The 8416-nt window shown below is 49.3% G+C and overlaps 1 long non-coding RNA gene across 1 annotated transcript; it reads left to right on the forward strand.

Moving 5' to 3' along the window:
- The first annotated feature begins 886 nt into the window (after positions 1-886).
- Positions 887-4733, forward strand: LOC128094033 (uncharacterized). The gene is made up of 2 exons (XR_008212825.1): positions 887-1993; positions 2328-4733. It is a non-coding gene; the product is annotated as an uncharacterized LOC128094033 (long non-coding RNA).
- Positions 4734-8416: the final 3683 nt, after the last annotated feature.

An 8416-nucleotide genomic window follows, 5' to 3' on the forward strand; every position in this document is an offset into this window, starting at 1 on the left:
CCAGTTTTCCGGGAACAGGGTGCAGACTCGGCCCGGCCACGCCTGCAGATTCCATCTGCCAGAGGCAGAACGTCCTCCCCCCTGGTTTTCCCCTCCTGGTTGTCAAGGGAGCCTGTTGTCCCAGGGTGGGTTTGTTTGTAGTGTGGGTGGCGAGCCTGGGAGACTTCCGGCAGTTAGCCTGCCAGCTGCCTTTCTAATTCGGTTTTCTTCAACTGTCCTTACAGTTTTGTGTTTTTTTTTGGGGGGGGGGCAGGCGGCACCAGAGCCGAGATGTCTCAGGCTGTCCGGGGCCCCTCGTTGGCACGGGCGGTGACAATTCCCCTTTTCAAAAACCTCACTAACCCCCCAACCCCACCCTGTCTCTCCCTGCTCAGCTTTGGGAAAGGTCGGCTTCTGAACCTGGGCTGGGCCCCACCCCAAGTGCACAACCAGCCTGCACCCCAGAGGTCTTCAACCCCACTCCCTGGACCCCACTACAGGCCATAAACTGTCGCAGAGAAACGCAGCTTAAAAAAAAAAAAAATCATTTTCTCACCCTCCCACACCCCCAAGGAAGATGCTTTGGAAAAACACTTTATCTGTGCAAGCCGCCCTGCAATCATTCACCTTTATACACGCACACTCACTCTGTGTGTGTTTCGTACAAAAACCTTGCTTTCCCGCAGCTCGCAACCCCCTTTCCCCTTCCCCCTTTCCCCCCCCATACACGAACCGACGCAAACGCAGCGTCCTACCCTAACTGCGGGGCCAGCTCTTCCCCACCCCCGCCCTGCGGGCGCCCGCGCTGACGTCACCGCCCAGCAGGCGACAACGCCCGAAGAGTCACGCGCAGGCCCGCCCGCCCCGCCCCCCGCCGCCGCCGGCGCCTCCGCAGAGATCCCTCCGCCACCCGGTGGAATTTTCCAGGCGCTCTTTCTGCCGGCCCTTCTTTCGGGCCTCTGCGGGGCGTGGTGACCCGAGGTGACCTGTCCTTTTCCTTCTGCCCTGCCAGTCAGTGTGGCCCCCGCCACCCCCCACCCGACCCTCTGGAAGCAGTCAGATGTGCCCTCCATCCCGGGACGCCCTGCTGAGTGAGGGGCAAAAAAGGACCACGGAGCAATCAGAGGGAGGGGCCGTCGACGGAAGCCGTCAACGCCCCTCGTGGGCCCCTTTGGCTAGGTCGGGGAGGAACTTTTTTTTTTGAAGTGCCCGTGGAGGAATCGTCCCGTTGAGCAATGCCTGGGTGACGCGACGCAGGGCTATAAAAGCAAAAGTTGTGTCCCCCCCACCACCAGCAGGAGTTAGTGGCAAGGAGGGCTGCCGTCTGGTCTTAGTGGTGGGGAGGAAGTGGCTAGTTCAGGGCTCAGAGGACAGAGCTGGCAGAGGCAGCCGCTAGCATGGGGGAGGGAGAAGGGCGGTTAACTAAAAATGAGGCTAGGTTTGGGGACAGTGGTCGTGTGGACGGCAGCTTCCAAAGCGCCTTCAACAGTCCACCCAGGGGCAGCAGCCTTCAAGGCCAGGCTGGCCCTGCGGTCTGTAGGAGTGGGGGCACTTGACCTCCAGGAGGGCACAGGTCTCACGGGCCCACATGGGCCCAGTGTTCCAGCTTGAGTGGCAGAGCAGGTGGTGAATCGGGTAGACCCGGGCCCTTGAGGCCCTGGATGTCATGAAGAAGGACAGGCAGTGGGCCCAGGGCTAGGTGGGCAGTGGGGATCAACTTTGAACTTGACAATACCAGCAGACCCTTTTTTTCCAGATAGGGGTTGTGAACCCGCCTGGGGATGAGGCCTGGTCTTATGGAAAGGACTAAGTTTCACGGGGCTGACACCTCTGGCCCCGGGTGGTACGTAATTTGGGCTTGGCCTGATAGCACCCAGTCTTGGGTGTGAGGGGTGGCCGAGGAGTGGTTGTAGAGGCAAGGAGTTGTCTTCACCTGACAGGTCTGCTTGGCGGGGACCACCGAGATTGAAGGCGCGCGTCTTGGGGCCACATTGATCACAGCTTTATTTTTCAGGTGGCAGTACCCCCCTCTGGACTTTCCCTAGGTTCCGTGGTTCCCTCTTCTGTGATCTCTCTTCCCCTTCTCTTCCCTCTAACTCTGAGGTTATGGGTTCACTTAAAACCTTGCCTCTGGGTCATCTGGTAAGCCTGGGTAAGGTAGAGAGTTGGTGTTGGAGTCTTGAACTCGGTTTCTTGGTATTGCTGGTAAAAGTGGAGGACACCCTGACTGAGTGGGGAGGGTTGGTGTTGATTTGCAGAGGGTGGGGCTCGAATGTGGACCCCCGGGTGGGCTCACAGCCATGGTTCCAGTCACCCAAATGCCTCATGGACGTGGTTTATTACTGTAGTGTTCATCATGGCAAGCAGATGGCACCAGGAGAAATGGACCCCCTGCCAGTGAGTCCTAACAGTGCAAGAGGGTAGACCCTGGAGGAAACAGCGACCTAAGTTGATGCCTACACAGTGAATTCCAGAGGCTTAGAAAGTTCTGCACTGCCATGTGTCCAGGCCTTACTCGGGAAGCCCTGTGTTCAGAAAGCCATCGTTTTAAGTGGTCCAGACCAGCTTCTGGGGGTGGGGACGGGCTGACGCTTCCTGCCGGAGTGGCTGTCGGCTGTGAATGTTCCGGATGAATGTCTTGTTCTGGGAGCACCATTCTCCGGATGCATGAATGCCAGCCAGCAGCCCCCTTCCTGGAGGTAGAGGCATTCAGCTGCTGCATCTTCTAAATCAAGCCTCCAGTCTTTAGGTCTGTGCTGTGAACTTGGCCTCGAGAAGATTGCTTAAGGTGTAGAACACTCAACACAGCATGATGCCTTGTAGATGGTGTTTGCAGAGGAGCCCAGTGACCTCGACACCTTCCCTGCTTCTGCAGCCTGCCTGCCTCTGCACTGGTCAGAGGCATTCCTAAGTGTGATAAAACTTTTGGGTGTTGGGGAACGCTGTTCAATGTAAAATGACTGAAGTGGAAGAGTATTAGTTAGATGGAGCCAATCGCTACACGGGTGGGGTGTTGCGTTTTTAAAAGTACGGGAGGGTACAAGCTGGCTGCAAGGTTTTTGGGGATTTTGTAGATGGCATATCTAATTTGGGCATTGGGATAGCATCTGGTACCTAGAAGGGAATGGTGGGCCTGCAGTGGTCCCTGGGAATCTTGTTCTGTGGCTTTGGTTTTGGTACTGGGTGGTAGGCAGGTGTTACCCCACTGAGGGATTCCGACTTGGGGCCTGGCTGTGTATACTAGGCTGGCCTCTGCTCTCAACCCTGCTGGGATCACAGGTGTCATCTAAAACTTCACTGTCCAGCTTAACCTGGAGTTTTGCTGGGTCAGGCTTCAGAATACTTTTGCACCGGAGGTGGGATTGCCGGAGAGAGCAGGGCTCAGCTTGGCATTGGTGTCTTGGCCAGAGGTTTGATGAGGGATTGGGGGGGGGGGGGGGCAGCAAGGGATGTGGATTGATGGGAATAACAATTTGGGAACTAAATACCTCATAAAGAAAATGTCAAAGTTGATGGTAAATCCTCATGTGGGTGAATGAATACTTGAGGTGCTGTAACAGTTGCTTGGAACATACCAATCCTAAGACAGGGGGAAAAGCAAAATTGTTTTGCTTTGCTGTTAAATGAGCAATACTGAAGTTGTATCTGAACTGTTTTAGTTGCTTGAAAGATGATGTCAAACTCAAATCAAGAATGCCCAAGCACATGCCAGCCTATGGGGATGGGGTAGAGAGGAGTGCTGGGGAAGGGCTTGTAAATGCCTACATGTGGGCTCTTAGAGCATTGGCCTCCGCTGTTGAGGTTGACAGACTGCTGGGTTTATAATTCAAATCCTATCAGATACTGTGTGGTTGAAAATTCTAATGCTGTTATATCTAAAGGAATTGAATTTGCAAGTCGTGCCTTATACAACACCTACAGGAATTTAATATGCGAGTCATGCCTTATACAACACCTACAGGAATTTAATATGCAAGTCATGCCTTATACAACACCTACAGGAATTTAATATGCAAGTCATGCCTTATACAACACCTACGGGAATTTAATATGCGAGTCATGCCTTATACAACACCTACAGGAATTTAATATGCGAGTCATGCCTTATGAAACACATACTGACTTTCTGGGATTGACCAGGAGACAACAGGGGTTGCTTACTTGACTAACAGATGAGTCATTGTGACAGGGAACAAGGCCTTGCACTTGCTATGACATTACTGTAACGTTTGGTAGAAAACCTGATCCTTGTTTGTACCCTTGCTAAGGCTGCTATGAATACATTGTGTTTTTAGCTTGAATGGTGCTTTCAAACCATCCCGGAGCAGAGAGGAAGCTGTAATTGTCAAATGAGTTTGGGAAATAAAGTCAAACGGGGCTGCCGGGGACATCTTACTAAGATAATGCTCTGTAAAAATTAACTCTGGAAACCCTGGGTGTCTGAGTGCTAAAGTTGCAGTCAATGGCTTTTCGTGTTGTCTTTCCCTTAAAATCAGGTCCCCAGTACTGTTACCTCGGGGATTTTGTCTGTTTTATGTTGTGTTGATGTGTGTGGTTTAAAATGTGCTGTGACCAGGAATGATCACTGTCATTGGAACAGCAGAGTGTTGGTCACGTTGGAATGGGGAATTGTGGAGAGAGCTGTAACAGCGGGTCACAGCACCCCCTTGTTGGTACTAAAGTGTTCTGAAGTGTGCACAGCCACTAACCATTTTCTCCTTTACAGCAAAATAAAGGTTTGAGATCGAAACTCCTTAGAATTGTTGTATGGCTGTTACATTCTCGCCCCCTGTCACTTCATACACGGTCAGGCCTAGACTCACTGTCCCAGCTCTGTCACCGAAGCAGTTAGAATAGGTGACCTTCACCCTGGTAGAACTGGTCTGAGCAGCTGTCAACTAGCAGGGACAGGGGCTGCTCACTGTTGGGAGCTGGTAAGGGTTGCAGATCTGATGCTGAGTGTCCAGGTAAGGAAGTACTTGGAACTTAATAATACAGAACATTCCCAGTTTGTATTTCAAACGGTATGTTTTTTTGTTTGGGGAAAACAGCCTTAACAAGGTATGAGTCTTTTATATCTTCACTCTTTTGGAAGCTGGTGCGGGCTTGAGAATTGGGTGTGAACTTGTAATTCTCATCTGCCTGAGGAGTTGGGCTTCATTTATCTTTTGGTACATGACTAAAGTTAGTGTATCATGCCTGTAAACACATTTTTAGTCTCAAGTAGGAATGTAACTGATTCATCATGGGAGCCAACCTGTACATGAATTGGGTTTTGGTGTCTCATTACAACTGGAAAATGTTGCTGCTTAGATTTTTGAGCTTAGACTAGAAGCGGCTAGCTGTAAGCAGAGGGCAGCCTGTGACTGCAGTGAACCATTGTCTTGGGAAGGATGAGTCTTGAACTGGGGTTGGGTAGGGACCAAGCAAAGGGTGAGGAGTGGTGGTCTTCTGTCTTCCACGAGAGCAGTGGGGGAGGTGGGGCTCTGCTGTGCCAGCTCCTCAGTGACCTCTCCCTTTGTAATGAGAAGCCAGAATGGGGGTGTCTCAGGAGCTTCGTGTCTAGACTTGGTCTCTCTACCCACACTTTGTTTTTACTAGTTTTCGTACTCTGAGACAAGGTCTTACTATGTAGCCTAGACTGGCCTAGAACTCAAAGATCCACTAGCAGCTACCTCCCAAGTGCTGGGATTAGAGGTGTGCACCACCACGCCCCATCTACCGGCCCTTTCCAGTCTGGTCTATCCTAACCTCTTCTGGCTTCTTACCTGGTTTCTGCACCTCCATTCCCTTTCCAGAACCCTTGGTTTTATACTGTTAAAAGGTTTTCTATGTTCTGTGGCAGACTGGTAAGGAGTTTGTTGTCCCAAGCTACGTTAAAAGTGGTCTAGAGACAGGATAACCGGAGGCTGAGCAATCCTGTGTGCAGATTTAGAGGGCTGTTGGTTTGGATTTTGTTACTTGTTTTGAGACAGCCCAGGTTGGTATGGGACTCACAGCAGTCCTCCCTCAGCCTCCCAAGTGTTGGAGATGAGACGTGAGCCACAATGTCCTGCAAGGACTGGTCTTTGCCCTGGGGTCCTGAGTTATTGATGGCCATATTACCTCAGTGGGTGTGGGCTCATTCTTAGAACTCCAGAGGCAACAGTTGAGCTGGCGTTCGGTATTGCTGACGCTGATCCTGCCTGGATGGAAAGCAATGGAGCAGAGAGAAGAGGTGGCTGGTTTTTTTATTTAAAAAGATAAACAGGGCCTGGCAGTGGTGGCGCACTTCAACTCCGACACCTGCCCGTGGTTTGTCTTATGATGTTAAGAGACCAAAAGGATCTCTAATGTGGGCCAACCTATTGGCATTGCCAAGGGCTGCAGAAGCATTAACCCTGGGTGGTATCCATGTCTTAACTGCTGGTACTGAAGAGAAATGTGGGTACTTCCAACAGGTTAATATTTGTATATTCATCTCAAAGGATGGTTGCAAATGGGTTGTCAAGGAAAAGAGAACTAGTGGAATCCTGGACCCGCCCTTGGACAGGATGCACTCACAACTCTTCCCTTCCCACACCTCTCGCAATACTTTTAATGAGTTCTCAAGCGTGAAGAGGATTTACTGTAGATTCTGCAAAAAAGCAAATGGGGAAAAATTCATTTATGTTCCATTAACAAGTGTTATTGGCATATTTGTTTCAGATTTTTCTTTTCTGGGCATCTGCTGTATGTGACCTTTACACAGAAAGTGGGGTTGTGCTTAAATTCTGTCCTGCGACTTATTTTCCATGATGCATAGTGAAAACCTTGTCTGAGAGCCAAAGCATTTTTTTGGTGGTACCAAATGCTCTATTCCATGACTGTTGATTTCAACAATCTCATTTAAATATTGACAAATGTGGGGAGGCCAGAGGATGACTTTCGAGAGTTGGTTGTAGGGATGAAATCACCAGGCTCATGCGGCAGGCGCTTGCCTCACCCACCTGCCTTGAGTATTGTTTTCCTTGTAGGAAATTATGGTTTGACTTGTAGCTCAAGCTTTATCATATTTTGTTATTCCTTTGAGATATCCAAGTCAGTTTCTAGAAGGAAATGACTGTCAATCTTAACTTTAGGTTCATGTTGCTCAGTTGCTGTCCAGAAGGGATTTTTTTGAGTTACTGTTCTGTGGATAGTTCTGTGAAGCTGGTGTGTATGTATACTCCCAGTGGTGTGCCTGGCCAGTGTGCATGGGTGGTTTTGTGATTCCAACTTCTTGTGTGTTTATCATTTGCTCTCATAGTTATCATTAGCAGGTTCTTTCAATGTACTGTTTGACTGGTTGCTACTTTAACATCTTTGTGATAAGATGCACTCAGAAGCTTTAGCCATTTCTAAGTGTACAGTTTAGTGCTGTTAAGCAGATTGAGTTGATCAAGTGACCTCATGACCTTGCAAAACCTGAAACTACCCCCTTGGCGACTGAAACGTCAGCCCTTTCCTGCTTTATGTTTCTATGAGTGCTCTAAGTTCCACATGTACGTAGATTCATACAGTGTTTGTCTTTTATTACATTTGTTTTGGTGTGTGGGCATGCGTATGGAAGTCAAAAGACAATCGTCCGGAGTTGGTTCTCTCCTTCCTCCCAGGGATCCCCCTCAAGTGATCAGGCTTGCACTATCAGCAACTTTATCCACTGCAACCCAGTATTTATCTTGACTGGTTGATTTGCTTACAAAGTATCTTTACAGTTCCTCTTGGTGTGTGATTTTCTTTGCTTTCATACAAGCTAGATAATTGATGTTTTGTATATTTTTTGGTATTGGTGTGCTGATGAGCACACTGGTGTTGCTCCTACCCTTGGCCAGTTGCTGTTAGGACTTCACTGTGGTGGGGATGGTGCACAGATACATCTCCCTGAGACTCATTTTCAGTTATTTAGGGTACAGCACAACCATCCTGGTGGATGTTAGGTGACATTTCATTGTGGTCTTCCATTCCATGTACGTATTGATCGTGTAAACTTCTTGGAAAATGCCCATTCAGGTCCTTTTCATGTTTAAAAGGTTGTGGATTTCTTCCCATTGTTGACCTGTAGGAGTCGTCTGTATTCTGAACATTAACTCTTATACGGTTTAGCTGGCGTTTCCCCATTCCATAAAGTTGCCTTCTGTCCCGTTCTGTTCAGTTTTCCTTTTTTGTAATAGTTACACGTATTGTTTTGTGCCTGATTTCGCTCATCTAGACATGCCCGTGCCCTACTTGTGGGAGTCGATTCTTTCCTCCACCCTGTGGACCTGAGGGGTTGAACTCAGTTGTCCGCCAGGCGTGGCAGCAAGTGCCTTTACCCAGTGAGCCATCTTCCCAGCCGCAGATTTAAGTTTTGAAATTCGTAATGTGTGTTTGCCTTTGTATGCACTTTTGGTGTCATATCTAAGAAATCATTGCCAAATTTAACATTGTAAAGTCTATA

This window comes from Peromyscus californicus, unplaced genomic scaffold (assembly GCF_007827085.1).
Source record: "Peromyscus californicus insignis strain IS unplaced genomic scaffold, ASM782708v3 Scaffold_4__1_contigs__length_199733344, whole genome shotgun sequence".
In the NCBI taxonomy this organism is placed as follows: Eukaryota; Metazoa; Chordata; class Mammalia; order Rodentia; family Cricetidae; genus Peromyscus; species Peromyscus californicus.